Below are 25,703 nucleotides of genomic sequence, written 5' to 3'. Positions count from 1 at the left end.
TCCCTGTAGGAAGTATTCGTTTATACGGATTCTATACAATACAAATTTTAAAGGGCAAAATCCGTATAGAAAATTTCGTAAGTTCAAAACAATTGCCTTAACTTTCTAACTTTTATGGTGCTTATTAGCAAATTCCACGGACATTGGGAAATTGTCAAAAGGACTACTCCCGGATCTGTGAGACGCTAGAGGGCCAGAAGGCGGATGATTATCACATCGGAGTAGCACAGTGACCCATCCTAAGGCTTTACCTTTGAAATGCTTCTCACGGTAGTTTGCGAAGACTCAACATGTCAAAAGAGTCGAGCTTAGTAGCGCAAACAAACATGGCATATTGACACGTCGAGTACGTGGATGGGTGGCTCATAGTGTCGGCTTTGCGCTGGAAAAGCAGAAGTAGCCACCCTGAATAAAACGAGAATCCCGATCCTGCGTCTTATATCTATCAGCGAGTTGATAGTACAGTCAAAATCAACAGCTAAGTACCTTAGATTGATGATCGATTCAAAAATGAGCTTTCTCGAGCCAGCGAATAAGAATGCAACTGGAGTTTCGGCTTTAAGTTAGCTAATGGCAAACGTTAGTGCTTTTAAGTCTAACCTCGATAAGATTGTGGAAACACGATCTCCAAGCCATGCGATGGTGTTGTGGGCTACACCGATCTCATTTTGTAGAATTTGGGGTGAGGTTCACAACAATTTTTTTGGGACACAGAAAAGTTCGCTTTGGACAACACTATCAAAATGCTTCTGAGGAGCGCTGATAGATGGAGCAGGGCAGGCAGTTGAAGAGCGTGATGGCAGAGGTTCCTTGAATTAACAATAACCTTTCGTCTCTCTCTCTCCCTTTCCTGTGAGGAAAGGTATTCCCCGACTTGAATGGTCCTTAAGGGGTTACCTTAATTTAAAAGTTCAGAATGTAGGTACTTTTTTTGTTTTTTTTTTAATTAAGAAGAAAGGAACTAATGGCTTGCAAAATTTAGACAAGTGTTTACTGCAAAGTAAAGTATACGTAAAAATATTTTCATAATAGAAATATAACATTTTTCGATACACGCGCCATCTGCTGAGACTGTTAAAAAAATATGCCTTCACTGCTGTGGTGTTTGTGACTGATAGAGGATTTAATATAATACCACCCCACCAATTCAGTTTCTGTGAAATATATTCCAGAATCAAACAAGTGCACAGGATTACGAATCCGATAGAAAATGCAATAGAAAATACCAGGTGTGCTCAGCCAGACTGAGTTCATCTGAAAAAGACAAAGAACTAAGTGCCAGATACTGGCTGTAGGGAAGGAGTTGCCTCACCGGCAACAAGTTGCTTATTTATAAGCGGATCCCAAGGCCCATAGAGAAGAACGGCATCCAGCTCTGGGTTTGTGACAAGAAAACGAACCTGAAGGTCATACTAACGTTCCGAAAGAAAGCGCTAAAAAGCAAAGTAGACGCTCCCTGGTTCATTCATATTGAGGATCTGCATAGGGACCTCAAAGTACAGTTGGTTAGTGATGTGACCAAAGATTAAACAATTAAGCATGACCATCACATCACATCATATGGAAATAAGGAATTCCGAAAATTGACTGATATCTTTAATGTAATAAGAGAGAAATGCCAGCCGTAGTTTATTGTGTAGATTGTTCTTGGATACATACACTTCTTTCAGCCTTTTATACTTATGTTCATATGTTCATAAGTATACCTATGTACATAAGAATAGAAATCGTTGAAGATATTTAAACTGAGGATTCAGCCAATTCAAAGTAGTTGGAAAACTGTAAGCTGGCTGCTTGAAATATTTATTAAAGGTTTTGTATTTTCTTCTGCGAGGTACCTTAATTAAAACAAAATCTGCTCATCTCGATATTTGGTGAGAAGGTTGGAATTGTGAGTGCCCAGGCGAGCAGTGAGTAACATCGTTTTACCTTGAGACTGAAGCGGGCCCTCGAATATACAGAAAGGGGTGTTAATTTATTTTTCCACCGAATATAGTCATGTTGAGTTCCGTACCGGTTACGGAGTTTTAGCATAAGTTGTATGGGCGGGAGCTGGAAATTGATCACTTATTTGTCGGGGCCATTCCCAGAAACTATCTAACCAGAACCGAACTAAAATGTCAGTGATTGGCATACAATTGGGAGATGGTAGTTGCCAATAACACATCTGAGCACTCGTAGTGATGGATTTTCAAGATGTGCTTACGTGACACGTACAACCTCTTTCGATTCTTCAGTTTAGTGGAAACATTCAGAATGGTAAAGCTATGCTATGGATATCTTTGCTTTTCACCCCAAGATGCTCATAATGAAAAAGTCAAAGGTCAACACCGTTTTGAAGCTGTCTCAATGCGATTTCTTTCCGTATATGCTGTGGTGGCTATGGTAACTTTGGATATCAAAATGGGTGCAATTGAGTTAGCTTGGAATGTATTAGAAGACAGAAAATGGTATTGGTAGGTTTGATCGAGTAGGCATCCGAGTAGGCTATTTTTCATATAGACGCATTATTAAAAATGAGTTCTGTCTCACTTTAAGTTTTCACTTTTTCACCTCCTCTTTAGCAACCGATATCAGATCTGTTTCGTACAGTACTAATTGGACAGACTGATTTACTTTGAAAATGTGCTGTTTTCTATAAAACCTTTAAAAGGGGGAAGTTTTCCAGGTTTGCCAGTATATAAGTACAACTCCATCAAGATATCAGTTGACACGCACTTGCTTGCCCCTTTGTTAGTTCGGCAATGTGGGTCGCGTTCAGCGGTTTCCCCCCACTCACGTCAACAAAAAAGTAACCATCTTAAATCTGGTGCATTTGGGACTTGAACAAGAATGGTCATCAATCCCAAAATATAACTAAACCCACGACGAAACTAATTAAATTGAAAAACAAGTCGGAAAATTGGAAGCTGTACGCTTCGAGTATGGAAGGCTTTGTTGATTTTTTATGTAAGAATATTGGCAACCCGCTGGTTCCAGTTATATGTATATAGCTCGTAATGTATGTACGATGGATATATTCAATATTCAATTCAATTGACATTTTATCTTGTAGGGAGTCGTAATTTGACGCGAAAGGAGTAGCTCTGACTTTCTATAATTAGTATAACTAATAATAGTAGGATTTCCACCAAATTTAAGGGGAGGTTCCCATGCATGCAATTAAATCAAAAATGCTTACTCTACCGAGTGTAGAAGGAATCGCCCGTGAAATTTATTAGCTTAACAACTATAAATCACGGAATTAGTTAAATATGCCACGACCAATTTCAGCAACCAGTCCAGCAACGTATGCTCAAGATTGGGGACAATGAATGCCTCTTAAAAACAAAGACACCTTATCTAATGTCTATGATTGCGGGCAGGACGCGAAGTCAACTTCGAAGGAAGTTATGGAACAACTTATAAAATTTAAGGCGTATTTATAACCGACGCATTCTCTTTTAATTCTGAAAGGTAACTGACTCTGGGGACGGACCTCCGGCTCTTTTATATCTTGCGAAGCATTCCAGAAAGGCGTTACGCACCTTGGTAGAAAATCACTTGGCCCCTTTAGGAGGTACTCCTTATTGACATTGAAATCTTAATTGAATATTTGGCCGGCTATTATGTTATTTTGTTATCCTGGCTAATTTTTATTTCTACGATATAAATTGACGGCAGACATGTTTCTCCCAAAGCCATTTTCGTCAGAATGTGAACAACGTTGTTTGTGAAAGGTGAAAAGTTATCACATATGCTATATAGTTATGAGACTATTTTCCCACCATTAAGATACTATTTACTCTGCGGTAGCAATAAGGACTAAAGATATCTTTCTAGTAACCGAAGACGAAGTTTAAGATGCATCACCAAGCGTCCGAGATAACGTAGTTCCCGGGGTTGTTCGAATCCTTAAGATTATTTGAGTCAACATCTAATAGATCAATGTTATCTGCTTTTTGAATACAATAACTACAATAGGAGGCTCCGAACAACTTGTGAAAAATTCTTTGAAAAATTTAATTTACAGCTCAACTCTTCGCTCTAATTTTGTAGGCGTTCTACGCTTATAAAATCTAATGAAGCACAAATTTTGCTTCGAAATTCTTGCAGTGTGTTCTGGGATAGTTAAGCGATCAATCCATGCAATAAAAATTCTGAAAGCCTTCTAATGAGGTTTCCCCCCTAATAATAGTCATTCGCGCGACAATCCTATTATATCTGGGCCTTGAGGTGTGTTAGAGCACTTCATTCCAGACCGTAACGCTACATTAGGAGGCAACATGATCAACATTGCACTCACCATGATTTGAGTCTATTACCAGAGTTTGAGCCAAGAACTCACTTGCAACAGAATCTGGTATCCGGCAGCCAATCACGACAGTGACAGCCTGGCCCTCTAGCCACTAAGCCATCCGGGCGGAAATAACTTGCCTATTGTTATTCTCGTTTGACTCCCGAAAATCTAGGTTAGTCGTTGTCATTATGGTTTAGCTAGAAGAGCCTTTGGGAAATACTGCGTATAGTATTATCGTAGTGTTCGCCTGGGTTCAAGCGCGAACTATACGTTAAATATCATGACTGATTACTTCCGGCATCGAAAACTGTCCCATAATTTGTGCCCAAGCAGCCAGTTGTCGTCAGATTCGCAGATGATGTAGGAGTGGTTATTACATCAGGTCACCTCGATGAAGTCTAAATCTATGTGAGTGAGTCTATTTGGATGGAAAGTCTTGCTTGACAATTTCGAACCAGACTTGTGGTGAACATGTCATTCGATCGCAGCGGAGGTAAGGTGGCTCCGAAATCGAAACAAACCACAGTTGAATTACACAACCTGATAATGAACCTCCATGGAGAAAGTGAAACTGTGACAAGTATCGCAGAAGTAGTTGCTCGAAGTCACTTCACTGTTCATCATTCTCATTATCGAATTCCAAATAAGAGCAACAACAATCATGATGAGCGACGTATTCGTAAAGAAGTCAGAATAAATCCTGTTTTAACGGCAAATGAACCAAAAAATATGATCCAAACCGATTTGAGAAAAGATGTTTGGGATGAAACGGTTCGAAATGCGCTGAGGTCGAATAAAAGAATTGATATTCTTATACAAATGAATAAAAAACTTCTAAAATGTGGAAATATACTATCATTAACTTTATTTGTGCAGATATCGGAACCGGATATATTTTGAGGCCTAAATTTCGTAGAGATGCACCACTATGATTTTTTTCAAATTTTTCGATTGGAGAGGTTCTGAGAACGAGACCTGCTACACTTTTTGCGGGTCATATTTTGAGCCCTCACTCCCTTATGTTACACCAAACATCAAATATTAAGCCAGTTTCGAAAAGTACTAAATGAGACCTTTCATTTGATACCCGACATGGCCACATTTTATGAAAAAAAATTTGCACCCTGCATTCACATGTATGGGGAGCCCCCCCTTAAACTTAACACAAAATGGCGCCACTTACTGCATGTAAAGGGAACACCAGATTACATACTCTCACCAATTTTCGTGACAATCGGTCTAACCGGTTCCGAATAAATCGGGTGTGACAGACAGACAGACAACTGGCCCTTGGACCTACCGTATCATTCCAGACATTCGAAGATGGATGGAAAGGAATCTCGGGGATCTAAGCTACGAGCTAACACAGTTTTTAAGTGGACATGGAGGTTATCGGGTTTATCTATATCGATTTGGACACGACGAGTCACCATGGTGCCCAAGATGTGGTAACGTGGCTGAGAATGCGGAGCATGTTGTATTTGAGTGCCGAAGTTTTACAGCACACCGAACTAGGCTGGAGGCGATCGCAGACAGGCGCCTAACACCTGGAAATATAGCGGAGTTTATGTTGGAATCAACGGAGGCTTGGAATCAATTGGTAATTGAGCTGAAAATGATTCATGAACAGCTAAGGCATGAAGAACTGCGAAGAAAGCAAGAAAGGGAGCGAGCAATAGTGCGCCGCAGTTAAGAACTGATCCATCCCCACGATGCAATGTTTGTAGCAGTCCCATGGGGAGAGTGGAAGAAGAAGGAGGTGGTTTTAGTGAGTAAAAGTCTCATATAACTGTATGGCAGGAGCCAGCAGTCGCCTGTCCACCTTCCAACGATGAAAAAAAAAGGACAGGCAGACAGACAGACAGACGGACAGACAGACACTGTCTCGATTCTAATAAGGTTTTGTCTCACACAAAACCTTAAAAAATGTAAAGGAGCTGAAGGAGGGCATTGAACTGCCATCTAAAAACTGTAAATACATTTTGAAAAAAAATGATAATCAAACACAACTAAATATGCTCAAAAAATTGAGCAGCCTTTGTCCGATTATGCGTTTGACCCAATGTACATATATAATTGCATGGATAATCCTGGAAGTGGTTCTAGTCCACGGGGCCTCAACTTTTTATGAGAGGGAGAACAAGTAGGCAGACTGCGGACTAGGGAAAGTATGGTCATGTAGATATAAACGTATCTATCGTAAGTATGCGGACTACGCGAAATCATGGAGTGATGGGCTATAATTTGATGAAGTTTTTGAGTGGACGCGGTGAATATAGGAAATATCTCTACAGATACGGCTTGGATAACTCGTACAGCCGAAGATGTGGTTCAAGTTTTCTTTCCCCTCCCCGTTTCAAGGAGGAGCCTCAGGCTCAAGTCCAAAAGAAATGTGAACCACGATAGTCATAGCAATAAAATAGGCACACCAGGGATCTTAAAGGAAGCCCAGTTCAATAGAGGCCTAAGAGGAAAACTAACGCAAATATTACAGCGCCAAGCAGTAGCAACTAATGCCACTAGGAAGAGGAGACTACGACTGGACCGCCTGCGCAGGTAACTTTAGCCGATAGGAATCTGGCATGCGGTATCGATTACAAATATGCGCCCTTGGTGGATTTCCTTCACAAAAGAGAAAACACTAATCTGCTTTTGATAAAGTTTTGCTTTACATAAATAGAAGCTTAATAAATAGCAAAGGAGTGGCTAGTGCAAAGCACTGCCAATTTTGCCTGTCAGTTACCACTTCTTCAAAGTTTCTCTCCACGCACAGCTTCCAAGCAACAACACTATACATATTAACCACGCTTGCGACACAAATTTATGCGCCATTAACATCCCATGACACGCAGGGGTGTGCCATAGATATACGAGTATCATCATCTCGAGGATCACATCTAAAGAACGTGAGTTGCATGTTAACTGTTTGTGACTTTTCCAACTACTACTTCTGTCCTTGCGTTTTCAAAGTTTCTGTCGGCGTTTTGACCTTCATATTGTCTTAAGTTTACTAAAGAGACTCTGCAAGGAATTCTATCTTAGCTTTCTCTGATTATCTATCAGTCATTCAGACTTAGCGTTTACCTGTTCTTTGCGAATCCTTATATATCATGTCTTCTTCTTGCATGTTATAACCGAATCGAAAATCCTCTAATGAATAAAATTGTTGTTGGGAATATTCAAATTTTGCCTATCATCAGCGCAAAGTTCGAAATGAGAATGACAACAGAATCTCAGATAAGAAATCTATATTTCACGCTGATATTTTTCCTTATGTACATTATCATTACATCGTAAAGCCCCGAAAAGGAAAAGCTTTTGCATTTTTATCCTCATATAATCCCGTTATATGTATTTCCATACATAATTCCACCTTATCCGTCTCTCTAACAATCCACTTATTATCTCGACGTATGAAAAACGATTCCACCGAAAGCAAAATATTTTTCCTCTGAAATTCTTTCCACAAATTGATTTTTGTCAATCTCGTTACCGAAAGTGAGCTGGAAATCTCCAACGCGTTGATTCCCACTTGCTGGTATACATTCTAACACCTATCATCCGGCATCACTAGGTATCTCGTAAGTCACCGTGGATATATGTCTCGTACGTAATAGCTTAGCTATTTTCAGGACACGGTTACATGTGTATAGATGATGGGATGTATGTATCCACACAGCAAGGACCAAGGAGCAGAGCTGGGGCGCAGAAGGGAACTTTCCAACGTTCTCCTCGGATTTTTCACATTCTCTAAAACATTGGCGTTGAACTGACGCGGCAGGAATGCTGTTTTGTTATTTTGCTGATGTGCAAGGAAATGTATGTTTGTATCATTTATTATCACTGAAATGAGGTGCTTCATAATCATACGTCACGTCTACGAGAGAAACTAATGAAGAAAATTTGGTGCATTACCGTCGTGGATACTTTACAGGAATAAGGTACAAACTTGGGTCGTCTATGGGGGTCACTGAATTTTTAAAATTTCGTGGGTTGTACCTCTTGAGGGAATTGAAGAAATGAGGATAAATGGTAACAACAAGAACAGTAAGGAAATGGAGGTTGTCATTCATCCTGAAAATGTGTGACATTGTTTTTTCCCTAGGCGGTAATAAAAGTTAAGATACACAAGATAAAAAGTTCAGGTAGGAATTTTCAATTGATTATGTGAGAGGGATCTTTCGTAACTTCTACCTTCTCGAAGCTCGAATTCAGTTTACTATCAATCTTCTTCCTTAATGGCTAGAAATACCAGAAATCATCCACCGTAGAGGAAGCTTTCGATCATCATTAATACACTGTATTTTTAATTCGTTTATGATTGGAGTTCGACTTGAAGCCATTAACATAATTTCATGTACGACTCTGGGAGGAGAGAGGGTTATTTCTTACTCTTTTGACTCGATTTGAGAAACTGGCTTTTGTCTATTTTGTGTAGAGAAAATAGTGATATACATACATGTAATCGATGATATTTTCATGTTTTACATCCTACCAGAAATGCTGTCCAGATAGTCATTTTTCGAGGGTAGGAAGATGGAATACATTTACGCACAAAATGCCGGACTCCTGTCTCACACAGGCTAACGGCTAAAACACCCCCATGAAGCATCTCTGACCCGGAATCGTGTAACATATTATCTTAGGCCAAGCCTATTCAGTATACAAGCAAATTCCCGTGGATTCAGGGAGCCTCAGTTACCCTGATATTTCTCCTAACCATCTCCCTCTTTTATCGCCTTAAGACTGCCTTGAGTAAAACGTGCTACTCCGCTCCACGTGGTGGAGACACAGACCATTCCTTCGAAAGGTGATGGCGATGACCATCCCACCTTCTGCAGGAGAAAAGTGTATAGCAGACATCATTGGGCACATCCTAGCAATAGCGACCGTGATTTTCCGATTTTGTGCAGGTAAGCTTGATAATATCCATGCCCGCTGAACAGAAAAGTTAGGAAATAGTCAACCTCACGGTGCTTTCGATCGAATTACGGCCGCACGTTTTTTATGAGATGCGCGGTCCACCTAACTTTCGACTCTCTTTCACAAGATTGCTGCCATGCGCAGAGAGTATGGGCTCTCGCTTCACAAGTGACATCTTCCTTATTTCCCTTGGCTGACATCAGACATATCGGGGTACCACGATGGAGAGCCCCTATCTCGGTACTGTTCGTTGAGAAGCAACAAGTTAGCTTCTTTTTCGCTCACGTCGTGAGCAGTTGCACTATTTTGCATGCTTGCTTACAGGATGTGGATAATGGTGCTAGACTTTTCGCTTTGTGTAACTCTTTTTGGAAGACCTGGCAACGCCCAGAACTGGCCTTTCCAAAAGACAAAGCACTTTGCCGACTCACGAGTTTTCGCTTTGTGCCCGGGTTCGCCACACTTGTAACACAAAGTGCTTCTGCCCTGCTCCTTGAAAAGCCCTGCTTAATGTCCTTATACCCAGCATTTAAAACAGCGGATTGGGACTGCCCATTGTCTTCTTCAGCAAATAATCCAGTCGATCGTTATTTTCCCAGTTGAATAGATAACGCCACGGAATTGAACTAAGTTCAAAGGAATTCGTCAGCAGACTGCACAAAGAATGAAATACTAGTATGTGTAACCGTAAATAAAAATACAAATAGTAAAATACGTTTCATTGATTGTTTTTCCAGTTGTATGTGAGTGCCGTCCGAAAAATAAAGTAGAGCGTAATTGAACCGCAAAATCACCTTGCGTCTCTTCGGATGTTCACCAGTGAAGCTTCGTACCTATTTTCAAAGGTAATCAGCAGAAGCGAACCGCGAAGTTATGCCATCTGCAATGATAGGAACCATTCAACTACAATTTGCAACAATATACAAATAGAAGAACAAGCTAAACAGTAGCCTGAAATCAACAGTGAACTCCGGTAGGACAAAGAGAAGCAGTAAAACCAACCCCAACAAAATACAGGTGAGCTGATCTTCCTGCCCAAGTGAAGGCTGATGAAAAGGGAGAGAGGGGTCATTAGCTGAAACTAAAATTCAATAAGTGATCATCCATATTCATATCATCTTCTATGAGTTTTTTGGTACGTTCCATTATTCACGATCTCTGACTAGTTCATCCTGTCATCTCGCATCATATTATATCATATGTGAATGGCGAGAGAAATGCTTATTAAAGCCTTTCCGCAAACGCTTGTACTAGTTTACTTCCAAGCATATCTGCCATTTCTTTAGAGAAGAATTAAAACGAGAATGCTAGGATCGTTAAGAAGAAGGGTTTTCAGTCTCTTTTAAATAAAACCGTTTGGGTGTACAAATATACATGACGGAAAGGCAAGTTTGATCCTTCATAACTAACTTGTTTCTATGATTTCCACCGAATTTTCCCCTATTATATGCCGTATTATCTAATTCCAAATTTTAATTAAAGCGGGATTCCTGGCAAACTTTTTAAATATAGTATTGACTTTGGAGCCCATCAACTACATCTAGCAACCATCGTTGCCGGTCTCTAGCAATGCCCTTCACATCACCCCACGATTTTCCAAAGAGTTTAGGCTCTGCTCCATAGTTCTGAAACCCTCCTAGAATAGAGGATTTCATTGCAAGGCATAATCTACAGTGCCGTTATCCTTTTTACTTAATCCATCCACTACGATTTTCTCTTTCTCCCTATTTGTTATACACAGATGGGTTGATGAAAGCTCGGAGCTTTCGAGTAGCAATGGCGTATTATATGCCGCTCTGATTATAGTTCTAAGTTTCTATAGAGTATGATAACTTTAACCACACCAGAGACAAAGACACTTTTGATGATATTCCAGTTCTCATCAATATCTCGGGCAGGACATTTAGAGTTTCTATTACCAAACATGCAAAAGTAATAACGATAGCCACGATCCCGTGGTAGGGTTTGTATTCGAACAATATGCCACTAACGTGCTGTGAAAGTTGTTGAAACCTACACCTTCCGGTAGCCATCAGTAATAGGACCACAAAGAATTCGCGCCTGTTACTGCATGGGCGTCTAGTATACAAGAGAAAGAGGAGAAGTTTTACAAGAAGCAGAAAATACTTTGAATGTATTTTTGACTCTAGCTAAGTTTTCATATATTTGCATTATCGAGGTTTTTTTTTGGGCATGTTGCATATCATGGAGAGCACCATTCGTCATCATCAGCGGCGCAACAACCGGTATCCGGTCTAGGCCTGCCTTAATAAGAAACTCCAGACATCCCAGTTTTGCGCCGAGGTCCACCAATTCGATATCCCTAAAAGCTGTCTGGCGTCCTGACCCACGCCATCGCTCCATCTTAGGCACGGTCTGCCTCGTCTTCTTTTTCTAACATAGATATTGCCCTTATAGACTTTCCGGGTGGGATCATCCTCATCCATACGGATTAAGTGACCCGCCCACCGTAACCTATTGAGCCGGATTTTATCCACAACCGGACGGTCATGGTATCGCTCATAGATTTCGTCATTGTGTAGGCTACGGAATCGTCCATCCTCATGTAGGGGGATTCTTCTCTCGAACGCGGCCAAGAGTTCGCAATTTTTCTTGCTTAGAACCCAAGTTTCCGAGGAATACATGAGGATTGGCAAGATCATAGTCTTGTACAGTAAGAGCTTTGACCCTATGGTGAGACGTTTCGAGCGGAACAGTCTTTGTAAGCTGAAATAGGCTCTGTTGGCTGATAACATCATCATTTCATCATCGCAGCTGTTATCGGTTGTGATTTTCGACCCTAGATAGGAGAAATTGTCAACGGTCTCAAAGTTGTGTTCTCCTATCCTTATTCTTCCTGTTTGACCAGTGCGGTTTGATGTTGTTGGTTGATTCGTCTTCGGTGCTGACGTTGCCACCATATATTTTGTTTTGCCTTCATTGATGTGCAGCCCAAGATCTCGCCTCAATGGCCGCCTGCTCGATCCGGATGAAGGCAGTTTGTACGTCTCGGGTGGCTCTTCCCATGATGTCGATATCGCCAGTATAGGCCAGTAGTTGCGCGGACTTAAAGAGGATCGTATCCCTTGCATTTACCTCAGCATCACGGATCACTTTCTCGAGAGCGAGGTTGAAATGGACGCATGATATGGCATCCGCTTGTCGCAGCCCGTTGTTGATTCCGAATGGTATTGAGATTGATCCTGCTGCTTTTATCTGGCCTCGCACATTGGTCAGGGTCAGCCTAGTCAGTCTTATAATAATTTCGTCGGGATACCGAATTCTCTCATGGCCGTGTACAGTTTTACCCTGGCTATGCTATCATAGGCGGCTTTAAAGTCGGTGAACAGATGGTGCAACTGTTTTCCATATTCCAACAGTTTTTCCATCGCTTGCCGCAGAGAGAAAATCTGATCTGTTGCTGATTTGCCTGGAGTAAAGCCTCTTTGGTATAGACCAATGATGTTCTGGGCGTATGAGGCTATCCGGCCTAGCAAGATAGTGGAGAATATCTTATAGATGGTACTCAGCAACGTGATACCTCTATAATTGCTGCACTGTGTGATATCTCCCTTTCTATGTATGAGGCAAATAATGCCTCGTTGCCAATCGTCGGGCATTGATTCACTGCCCCATACCTTGAGCACAAGTTGATGAACCACTTGGTGTAACTGGTCGCCTCCATATTTGACCAATTCGGCTATAATTCCACCGGCTCCTGGCGACTTATGATTTTTTAGCCGATGAATTCCACGGACTGTTTCTCCTAAACTTGGTGGTGGCAGTATTTATCCGTTGTTTTCAGTTGGAGGGATCTCCAACTCGCCGATGTTCTGGTTGTTCAGTAGCTCATCAAAGTACTCAACCCATCGCTCCAATATGCCCATTCTGTTGGAAATCAGATTTCCCTCTTTGTCTCGGCAGGATGAGCATCGAGGTGTATAAGGCTTCATCCTGCTAACTTGTTGATAAAACTTCCGCGCCTGGTGCGGTTGCTCCCTGTACTTTTCAAGTTCACAGACTTGTTGGTTCTCCCAGGCTTCCTTTTTCCGTCTGTGAAGTCGCTCCTCCGCTCAACGGAGTTCGTGATAAGTCTCTGCGCGCGCCTGCGTTCTTTGGAAATGCAAAATTACTCGGTATGCGGCATTCTTCCGTTCCGTTGTTAGCTTATATTCATCGTCAAACCAGCCGTTCCGACTCCATTTGCGGCTGGGGCCAAGTATCTTTTTGGCCGTATCAATGATAACGTTCTTCAGGTGATTCTGGAGATCATTTGTTGATGTTTCATCTCCATGTGCTCTGTTGACTGCGGTTATTGCGGCATCCATTTCCCTCTTATAGGTGTCGCGGTGGGTTGTGTTGTGGATGGCTTCAGTGTTCACTCTCACCTGATTGTCAGAGGGGATTCTAGGTGGTATTGTTATTCGAGCTCGGAGCACCTTGCCAACGAGATATTGATCTGAGTCTATATTGGCCCCCCTATATGTTCTGACGTTCATGAAGGCTGAGAGGTGGCGGCGTTCGATCAACACGTGATCAATTTGGTTGAAGGTGGTCGCGTCTGGAGAGGCCCACGTATGTTTGTGGACCGCTTTCCGCGCGAACCAGGTACATCCAACAACCATTTCGTGTGACACTGCTAATTGAATAGTCCGCAGTCCGTTATCATTTGTTTTTTCGTGTAAGCTATGGGAGCCAACGTATCGCCTAAATACGGGCTCCTTCCTTACTTAACTGTTAAAATCGCCAAGTATGATTTTAATGTCATATCTGGAACAGGCTTCGAGGGTTCATCCTGCTGCCTCGTAGAAGGTATCCTTCTCCGACTCTGCAGTCTCCTCTGTAGGGGCGTGAACGTTAATGAGGCTTATATTTCTAAACTTGCCTCGCAAGCGTAGAGTGCATAGCCGTTCGCTTATGTTTTGAAAGCCGATAACAGCAGGTTTCATTTTTTGGCTGACTAAGAAACCTACTCCGAGCACATAGTTTACTGGATGACCACTATAATATATGGCGTAGCGGCTCTTCTCGAAGAAACCGGTCCCTGTCCATCGCATCTCTTGTAACACTATTATATCAGCCCTATATTGGGACAGGGTATCGGCTAGCTGCTCATCAGCTTCATCTCTGTACAGGGAGCGCACGTTCCATGAGAAAATGCGCAAATCGTTAATCCGTTGTCGTGGCCGGGTTCGTCGTTGTAAAGTCCATCCTGTTCGAGGCTCCTTTCGTGGCTTCGTAACAACAGAGCACCATTCGCTAAATATAATCTCACAGAGGGCTTATTCTCCCCCGATTTCGTTATAATACATTTCGCTGTTTTCAGATATAATGGGCTAAACTGGAAGACAGTCGGTACTGGGACGTGGAACCCCATTATCATCGGCTTGTGATATGAAGAAGCAGACTGCCCATCATTAACATCCCTTGACTACAGTTCAGCTACGGGTGGCGTGGAAAGGCGGTTCGATGGTGGTAAATAACTAGAATTCTAGCCTCAAAGGTGTAAATACATGTTTCGAAGGGGGAATACTAGGCATCCAAAGCTGAGATTACGCCGAATGCTTTTGAATGAAGGAATTGAAGGGGGTATTTTAGGAGGAGGATTCTTCTAGGAAAGCTTATTGATTTTGGGATCTTCTTCCATTTCAACGTTGGTGAGAAATATAGGTCAGGGGAACTATCTGAATGCCTCCATGAGGAGTTAAAAAATGACCCTGCAAAAAAAATTGATGACGAATTACCCATTACTTTGCTTGGAATTAAAGTTATTGATCTTGCTAAGTTTAGTAAAAACAGGCACAACGTGTGTCATTAATTAATAACATAGGGATAGCCATTATGATGCTATACAACAAGACGTACGAGGGCAATAGAAAATCAGTTGAAAGACTACAAAGTCCTCCTCCAACAGAACAATAATTAAGTCAGATAATATCCAGATCCCACATTCTTAGATATGCTACAAACGGAAATATGCGAGACAGCGATCAGTTATCCAAGAACTAATAGGTACCTAGGAAACAATAAGACACTTTGAGATAGTAATATACAAAAGAGTGCACAAAATGCAGGTGGCTGCAAAGTACCTGACGTCAAAATGTGACAGTTGAATAAAGATTAAACCAAAAAAAATTAATGAAAAGAATCAGAAAATGAGAGAGCCCAAAGCAAATAACACATCCAGCAGAAGCAGAATGTCAAAACGTGGAATCCAATGATGATTTGAAGGATCTCGGGAAAAATCTAAACAAGATCCGGAGAAATGAGAAAAGGATCGCCTACAGGAGCTGAAAAGGTCTCGAGAGAAAATGACCAAAAAACGGCGAGATTTCCGTTCAGCGCAAGGACGTAAATAGAGCATGTCCAGGCAAAACTTTGATTAGTTTGATTAGCTTTGTAGTGATGCGGCATTATAAGATTGCAGCAACCAATCCATAGAAACATAGGTCGCAGTTCACAACTGGCTGGCATGGGCTTTTCTTCTCCAAGGGACAGCCGGACAGTAAACAGATTTCAATAAGCGTTTCCTTTACACAAAACCTTATCAAGTCACGCTGACCAACTTTTTCTTTTGACATAAGAGTCGTTCATAATGCATTCTTACACAAATTGGCATTGGTTAAAAAGTGTGTCCAATGCTATTCTCTTGCACAACATTTCGCTCGTTAATCAAAGCATAAACTTGATTATGTCAACCGTTCTGCAATAAATAAAGTCGCCATTTTCAAATGTGACATTGTGTTGAAGCTTTCCGACATTCAGATGGCCAAATTCTGCTACATCCTGATATGCAATGCAATATCATATGCAGACAACTGGAAATGCACAATTATTTGGCTTGATGGTCTATTCTATCCGAGATTCTGAGATAAAATCGGACTGTCTATCAGCAATCGTTGCGATAGCTATTGATGAATTTGAGATATATCGGCAAGGACACCCCCAAAATAATTCATCTCTATGTGTGCTCTGCCAGAGTTATGTATGAATGTCTAACGAATTGAGTGGATGCTACGTGAATCTCACGATTTAATGAATTGCCTCTCCATTATGTCCAGAAATCAATCTCTGAAGGACTTTTCCGAGTAATCACGGCCAATGTAATGGCGAACCTAATCGATTTCGAACAATTTTTAGAATTAATTTCAAAGATATCATCGCCAACATGATTGCCTCCGGAAGAATTAGATCCTTTGAAATATATTCCACCGGACTCCTTGTGCACATGCCAGGTGTCCAGGGTAAGGCCAGCTACACGATATATCCACTTCAATTAATTCACTTGACTGGACATTGCTCATATCAGTGTCGAGAGGTCAGCATGTGTCTGGCTGGTGTGGACAGTGCCAGGCAGGATTGACCCGCAAATAGCTTCAATGTCTATGAAATCGATTCCTTGATAATAAGGTCGGCCACATTGTCTTTGAAATTGCTTAGCGCCCTTACCTCCCAGCTCGCTCCTGTCGCTCCGCAGCAAGAAACGATGTTGGCACTAGTTCTTTGATTTATTTCATCTGATATGTTGGCCAACGTCTGCGGCGCTGGTTGGAACATGAAATGAATGGTCGAAAAGAAGAACTCCAGGGAAAACAATGTGATTTGTGCAACAATGAATAATGGCTTCGATAGTACACAGGCCCACTAGCACTTCCAGGCAGGCATACAGCAGAGGACTGGCACGTATTTCAAAACGAGATAATGCTGCTGTCTTTCATATTACGAAACTTTAATTTAGCGCACAACATGGACCTGAATAGAAGTAAAATACTTTTCCCCGTCGGGAAAATGAAACAGTTATGTAGGTGGGAATTTGAAAGCATCAGAAGCACGTTGAGTGTCCTCGAAGGAGGATGTCTATGGAGGAAGGGCATTGTTTCGAACAAGTCTTGTAGTCTTTACTGACTTTTGTATATTTTCGAGAAATTAGAGAAATTCCCTGCGCCCCATTGATTTCAAGAGCGCACGGGGGTTAGAAGGAAACGTATCTACTGAGAAGACTATCTGATCTTTTGTATCGTTAAAAATAATTGCGAATACGATTTCGAAAAACGGGGGGCAGACAGTTGTACGCATCATAAACAAGTACAACCGAAAAATGACGTCAATGTATTCTAACAATAAGATTTTCCGCAGAAAACAGAAGTCCTTTAAAATTACATTACCAGCCCAGGTTTTTAATGTATGCGTAAATAATGCTAGATATACAACGGTTTTTTTTCAATTTTTATGTTTCACAAAAATGTTGTGTGGTCATTGGAGAATATCAACCTCTACATATGTAGTGAATAACATGATTTTACTTTGAGTTTAAAGAAGTCCATACGTCCATACTTGGAAAGAGAGAATTTCTCGCCGAATATGTATAGTCATGGGGGCATCAAATGAAAGATAACGATTAGCACTATTTGAAGAAAGCGTTAGTGGGTTACTTGTAAAGTCAGGGAAATTTACTCTTAATTCAAGAGCTTGTTCCCAGAAACTGTCCAAGCTTAAAAACCTGAAAATATTATAGTGGTGTCACTACATAATGTCTTGGCCTAAAAACACGATATCAGTTTAAATAGAGTTAATAATAGTATGCAATCATAATTTTGAAATTTATGTTTAGCTGCACCGTACTTAGACAAACTTTTTGATAGTCAGATTCCAATCAGAGAGAAAATAAAAGATCGCTTCAGGGGGGAAACCAAAGTTTTTTAGAATCGATTTTTTTATTGGATAGATCGCCTAGCTATCCGGAATACGCTGCAAAAATTTCAAAATGAAATTATTTATCCTTTAGATTTTATAGTGGTAAAAGCGGCATCAGCGTCCGTTTATGTCTTTACGAAATTTGGTTGCGTTATGTAAATAGTGACTTTATAAAGACTTGGCGTCTGTCTCTAGTTCGAGTGTATTTGTACAATAGATACATTTGTTTGTGTTATTTTGTTCCTAATAAACAGTGATAAATGTTTTCATATGATCATCATCAACGGCGCAACAACCGGTATCCGGTCTAGGCCTGCCTCAATAAGGAACTCAAGACACCCCGGTTTTGTACCGAGGTCCACCAACCCGGCAAGGTCGCCCCGTTTTCTTTTTCTACCATAGATATTGCCCCTACTAATTTTCCAGGTTGGATCGCCCATATCCATACAGATGAGGTGACCCGCCCACCGCAACCTGTTGAGCCGGATTTTATCAACAACCAGACGACAGATTTCGTCGTTATGTAAGATACGGAATTTTCCATCCTCATGTAGGGACCAAATATTCTTCGGAGGATCCTTCTCTCAAACGCGACCAAGAATGCGTAATTTTTTTTTTGTTAAGAACCCAGGTTTTCGAGGAATACATGAGGACTGGCAAAATCATTGTCTTGTACATTGGTGAGACATTTCGAGGGAAACCGTTTTTGTAAGCTGAAATACGCTCTGTAGGCAGCCAACAACCGAACGCGGATTTCATCGTCATAGCTGTTATCGATTGTGATTTTTGACCCTAGATAGGAGAAATTTTCAACAGTCTCGTGTCTTCATTGATTTTGTTTGGCCAGTGTAGTTTGATGTTGCTCGTTCTTTAGTTTTTGGCGCATGCACTTCGTCTTGCCTTCATTAATGTGCAGCCCGAGATCTCGCTTCGCCTGCTCGATTTGGATGATGGTAGACTATACATCTCGGGTTGTTCTTTCCATGATGTCAATAGCCAGTAGGCCAGTAGATTGAAGAGGATGATGCCTCTTAGATTGCCTTCTGCATTGCGAATGACTTTCTTCAGGGTAAGGTAGAAGAGGATGCATGATAGGGCATCCCCTTGTCTTAGACCATTCTTGATGTTGAATGGCCTCGAGAGTGATGTGCTGCCTCACACATTGATCAGAGTAAGCCTAGTCAGTCTTACCAATTTCGTCGGGATACCGACTTCTCTCATGGCCGTCTACAATTTCCCCTGGGCTATGCTATCATAGGGCGCCTTAAAGTCGATGAAAAGATGATGCCATCGATGGCCATATTCCAATAGTTTTTGCATCACTTGCAGCAGAGAGAAAATCTAATCTGTTGCTGATTTGCCTGTGATGTGAAGTTATCGGTATAGTTCTCTGTGTTGCTGTAGGCTTACGGTACATCTCGAACTTAAGCTTTCCGTTAGAGTTGACGACATTTAGATCCAGGAAAGGTAGTTCGAGATATACCGTAAGCCTACAGCAACACAGAGAACGATATCGGTAACTTCACATCACACATTTTGCCAAAAAAAAGCTGCCTATAATTGCATGATTCACCGACTGATCACACACCCTCTTTCAAAATACGGTTACAATAAAGAACGACAGTACATTATTGACACCGCTATTAAGAATGGGTATAATTCTCAGACCATTGAGAAATTGATTGGAAGGAAAGTCAGGCAACACAATAGGCATGCCTATACAACGCTATTTTCGCAACAGAATGAGGAAACCACCAGACGAATAAGTATCCCATATTCCTACATATTTAACAACATAAGGAATTGGCTAAAAAAGTACCAACTGGAAATCGTAGGTTCGAGTCGATCGTCCACCTTGCGGAGTTTACTGGGAAGCGTTAAGGATCCTTTGGGAGCGGACGAAAAAAAGGGGGATTTACCGAATAACGTGCAGCGACTGCAATAAAATACACATACGACAAACGAAACGCCTGATAACGACGAGATTTGATGAGCATATCAGGGAAGCGGTAAATTGTGTTCGGAAACAAAAGTCGTCCATAAGGTCATCAGTGGCAGCGCACATAGTCGAAGGAGCCCATATCATTCAACGCGATAACCTTGAACTCTTGCGGCATACAAACCGAACGACAACCTTGGACCCTTGGGAAAGTCTAGAAATTCTGAGATAAGACGCGACGCGGTTATTAAATACAGATTCCGGTAATTGCCCCTCAAAATTAATAAGACTTGCCGCGGTAATTAATAGATAATTAGGTTAATAATTTTATGTTTTTTTTTTGTTAAAAGTAATTTAGGTAATTAGTGTTTTTAGTGTAAATAGAACGTAGAATCGTAATTGTTTTCAGTAGCTTTGTACTGATGAAGGGAATAAGTTGCTCCCGAAATATATATATACATAATAAAATAAAATTGTAGCTTGGAGTAAGCTACTGGTCTATCAATTTTAGACTTAACTACAAACAGAAGGCAATATCTAACATCCCCATGTAAGCTATAGGAGCCAACGTATCGCCTGAATATGGGATTCATCCCTACTTGACTGTTAAAATCCCAGAGTATAATTTTGATATCACACTTGGGACAGAAAGTATCCTTCGCCGACTCTGCAGTCTTCTCTGCAGGAATGTTAATGAGGATTATATTTCCACGTTTCCCTTATATTGGGACAGGGTATCGGCAAGCTGCTGAGCAGCATTTGGCCTGTAGAGGGAGCACACGTTCCATGAGAAAATGTGCAAATCGTTATTACATTGCCGTTGCCGAGTTCGTCGTTTTAAAGTCCATCCTGTCCGAGACTCCTTCTGTGTCTTAGTAATATCAACTTTCCGTGTAGGGTTGTCAGCCCTATCCAAACCCCAACCTAAAGGACCAGTTGGTACAATTTTCCCCGTTGATAGGCGCGGGAGACTCGCCTTCATTCTTCTCCGCCTGCAGTTTTTCATTAAGAAAGAACTCCCAGCGATCACCACGTGGAGGTGGAGATAGCGTTTGGTAGTAGAGCTGTTGGTGTTGGTTCAGCAGGCGTTTCCCAGGTTTTATGCTCCATCGTGAGTATCATGAAATCCTGTTTTTGAAGGTACCTTTCTTGCGTAATTTATAGGAATAAATGACAAAATCAATATATATTTTCTTGAACACCTATCAAATTTTTGTTTTAATTATTTTCAGCTGCACTCAGGTTCTTCAAAAAAAGCTAGTGATGTGAAATTAAAGATTTTTTTTAGACGCTGTACGTTCCGCAGTTGGAGAACTCCAGTTACGATCTTTAGTGGAATATTGCTGGATAACTCTTTTATTTTTCCTTTAACTTTCCAAAAAATTTCAGAAATTATTCGGAATATGGCTAATATAATGTCCAAATTTGATTAAACTCCGAACAATTCTCCCCACTAAACAATTTTTTAAAAGGTACCTGAAAAAAGGTCTTCTAATGTAGTTTACCCCTTAATAATGATATCCAATAGAATCGTTGAATTTGAAATTTAAGGGCAAGCGTTCTTGATTGTCATGAGTTGAGCATTGTTTCGTTTAGTAAATGGAATACCTTAGTGGACTGAAAGAAAACGATTATAACTAAAGCCATGCTAACCAACTGCGAACTTTTAAACAATAAATAAGTCGCCTTAGGTTTTGTGTATTTCTAATGTAGTGCATAAACTGTCCAATTAATAATACAGATTACTCACTTTAGTGTGATATTGACATTCAATATGTAACTTTCACCAACTATAACAATGTCAATAATAATGGAATGTTCATCAAAGATTGCAACTCCATATTATGACCAATTTCATTGCAAAACTTTATAAACGTATGATCAGCCTATCGCAATTTCCAGTTAATTCACAAAAATATGCTCATAAACTATTGTCAGTTATATTTAGAATGATAAGGATTTGGACGTTATTTTGATGCTTAAGTATCACATAAGTTAAGGCTTCGGTTAGGTAGCTCCTGAAAATAGGCCCTTGATTTATAACTGCAGTTTCACCCCTCATTCCTCTATAATTAATTGCAAAACTTTCACTTGTAGCGTAAATTGAGACTTAAGGAAAAAAATTATTCATTTACATATGTAATGTATGAGGACCTCGCGTTCCCTAAACTCAACGTAACATATTTTACGAAAATTCTTAAAGCGAATATTTGGCCATGCCGGTAAAATTCGAAATGAAGGAGCGTGACCTCATTTATACAAAATCTAATTCTAGACATATTCACTATGAAGATAATACCATTCCGGACATTGACGATTACTTTTGAAGCTTCTGAAACAATTGTTAACTGGGCTTGCAAATAAATATATGATATATATTTACATATGGAAATAAATATATATATGCTGCGCTTACACTAGCTGGAGTCCGCCATATTAAGTTTAAGGGACCCACTTTTCTAGGGTTTCGATGACGCGGAAAACACTCAAACAAACTTTCTGAATTGTGCAGCGGTCACCCTTCCATTAATCTTTGAATCAATTGCTACAAAACATTTGGATATCTCATACAAAAATTATCGTTTGTAGGTGGAAAAACTAGCGGCTTAAGCCTTCACTATTATAACGATTATCACGAAGAAAATTCCGTAAAGGGACGAAATTGTTCCTTGCAAATTCGAAGCTAAATCGTAGCCTGCAAACTAGGAACCCAAGTTTACAGAGTTGGAGGTACGCTGAAATCGAATCGAAAAAGAACCCTATCTACCAAATATCATCTAAAGCCACAACTACAGTTCGACAGTGGTACATAGCTTTCGATGAAGCAAAAGAAAAGATTGTCACGTCTGCTGTTATATTTTGTGGCATAGTCCTTTAATGTGTTTCAGGAGAGAGGTGGATGATAAGCGCATATCTAAATATGAGATACAATGAAAAGACGAAAGGAAGGCAAAGAAAATGAACGTTACCGAGTGCAACGAAAGTATTGACACAGCGAAAAAGTGAACGGATTCGAAAGAAAATAAAAAAAAAATCGGTCGGTCCATCTGCCTGTTTGCCTGTCCATCTACAACGTGGGGAGGTGGGAACTGTGAACGCCCACGCATACAGTTGCATTGTTCTATGTGAGACTTAAGGGGGTTGCCCATATAGGCAAAAGGAGGGTGTCATTTTTCTTTTCACCAGATGTAGTCATATAATCAAATGAAAGGTCTCGATGAGTACTTTTCAATGCTGGCCTTAGTTCTAAGATTTAATGAACACGGGAGGAGGATGGGGACTGGAAAGTGGTTTCACGAACCCATTCTCAGAGCCCACTCAACTCATAAATATGAAACAAAATCACGAAGCTGCTACTATACAGTGCCTAGGCGTCAAAATACCCTCCATACCGATATCTGTTTAAATAAAGTTAATAATATTATATTACTATCATCTTTTGTATTTGATCCCAAAACCCCCCTTAAGTTCATCCTATTATATAATCATGCAATTTTGCAGTAATATAGACTATAATATATAGCATTATCCTATCTTGTTGATGTAAATCGCACTATTACTAACAAAGTTATAACAAGTAAAAGTCGTCGCTTCAGTGCAAATTGTTCTTTTGAATATCAGTAGCACGCGAAAGTGAATATTCTGACATAATATATGCATATTCATTACTTGCTAGGTCCTAATGGAACGAATGTTCACTTAAAAGTTTTTGCATAAGAACAACACACCTGAAGCGTCCAGTTTCCGGTTTCCCTACTGAAAAGGTGTTGAATCACATCGTGAGAAATTTCCTTTGCCTTTCGGAAATCCGTTTTTAAAGAGATGTGCAGTGTATGGAATTTTGGAGTTTAAGCAACCGATTGGGGAGGCATATAGAATCGGCGTGGGGCTTTATACAATAAAGTGCCGGTAGGAACTGTACTTGGGGTTGTTATCTCCCGGGTAGGCAAAGGGTTGTTCTATACCGAAAATGGCGTACCTTTTCATGTTCTAGTCAGTAAATACCAATTTATTCACTCTGGTCGCTTCGAAGACTCAATTAAACTGACTCCTGGCACTATTCTTGAAAGTCGCATGTATGTCACGAGTTCTAAGCTTCGCATTGGCTTACTCTTCGAAATCTAAATAGGTTGTATTTATTTTTGCCAGATAACAAAATTAAATATCCAAAATCTTTATAGCACGATTTTTCACAAAGGCTTTTCTCCTGCCCGAGCGACTGTAAAGCTTTGCTACACACACTACTCTGCGTATGCTATGAAAGTGAACCTGTCCACCCATGTCGCATATTGCAGCGTCTTCTTGCAATGCTGTAGCGCCTTTGAACGGACTTTTATGTAAATGACATCGCATTGTTTTTGAACTGGTAGCTTCCGCAGTTGGTCGTCCCACTTTATATCCAACTTTGTGTGTTGGCATAAACCCCTTTTGATGTCGTGGCCTACATTCCTTGAAGTCGCTACTTTCTTTTCGCGATTTTATGCGAATTTTGAGCTAATTGACGAAGCGACAAAGGATAGTGTAACGTTGCCAGTTCAAGTTTTCGGCAATTTTGTCATCCAGCATAATGTGGTTTTGTGCAATATTAGCTTCGTTTGGGTTTTTGTTAAAAAGTGCTGAAAAGCACGTACTTAATTAAAAACGTACTAGAAAATGAGGAAAAGGACTGAAGTAATGATGACCTTTAAAGGTACTAAATTTAGTACTTTTGATACTAAAATGACTGTAAGCGTCCTGCTGTAAAACAATATCATTCGGTCAGATTGTCACTTTAGCGTTTTCGTTCATTGTCTGAGTTTTTTTTCAGGCATAATAAAGACGTTGCCATGTGAATAAGTAGCCACTGACCGCGACGAAAGTGGAAGCCAAAAGGAAGGCGACACAGACAAAACAGTAGAAACTACCCAATTTGCGGCCAAGAAGAATTGGTAACTTTATTTTTAAATTTGAGCTCTCAAGTAGAATAGTGGGCAATATATATCTTACCGACGATATTCAAGAGCAATATGCCTCTATAACTGTTGCATTCCGCGATCACTCTTTTTGGTAATCCTCGCTGTAGCTATAGTAGAGACTTTCAAGCGTTTCCAAATTTCGTTTATTGCAGTTTAGGAACCAGAACAGCTTGCTCAAATTACGATTACTACATCCAACACGATTTTGTACTTGTTTCGAAATGTTTCGTTCTTCGTCGCTTTCATATTAATCCTATTTGATGCTTCGCTCTTAAAGTTGTGAAACCTGGTTTGGATTCTTATACCAAAAAGAAGATATTCTGGGCCGATATTAGCGTCCTATATTTAGTCCTGTTCATTTAATTCGAGAGAAGACGGCGTTTAGTGAAGACAATTGCAAACGATCCTACCAGAAGTTGTTCACCTATAATTAGATAGTTCGGGATTGGCTACCATTGATTATGTCATGTAAACATATTGGCGAGGGCAGCCCCGTTCGCAGTTCTGCTATTAAATTCCCCAGAACGATTCGATGCCGTACCATGGAGAGATTGTTGTTGTTGACCTAAAACCGCGCTCGGTTTTAACGCGCCGAACACTCAAAGTCGCTCTCTCAATTAATCTGTATAAATAGTAACCTTGCATGGCTGTTTCGACCAGAACGTGTTGGGTAGGATTCTGCTGGCAAAGGTGAGCAATTTCGTGTAATGATGATTCAGTTCATGGGAGCCGATCCGAGCACTCAGGAACAGGCAACAATAATCAGTACCCAAAACAATTAAATACAATAGAGAGGGAATTGCTTGGCATTAATCACATTATTTCACATTCTGAAAAGTCGAAAAAGTAATTTCTTATCCTTCAGTAAAAAACTACTCGTTTTAAGTAACAACGTTGGGTCTTCCCGTGTGAA

At 40.6% G+C, this 25,703-nt stretch overlaps 1 protein-coding gene across 1 annotated transcript in view; it reads right to left on the bottom strand.

Moving 5' to 3' along the window:
- The window catches only part of LOC119649598 (CCN family member 4), a 236,649-nt gene that overhangs the window by 136,548 nt on the left and 74,398 nt on the right, over nucleotides 1–25,703 (bottom strand). The window lies entirely within an intron of this gene.

This window comes from Hermetia illucens, chromosome 2, assembly GCF_905115235.1.
Source record: "Hermetia illucens chromosome 2, iHerIll2.2.curated.20191125, whole genome shotgun sequence".
Lineage (NCBI taxonomy): Eukaryota > Metazoa > Arthropoda > Insecta > Diptera > Stratiomyidae > Hermetia > Hermetia illucens.
This window is presented reverse-complemented; position numbering and strand designations above follow the sequence as displayed.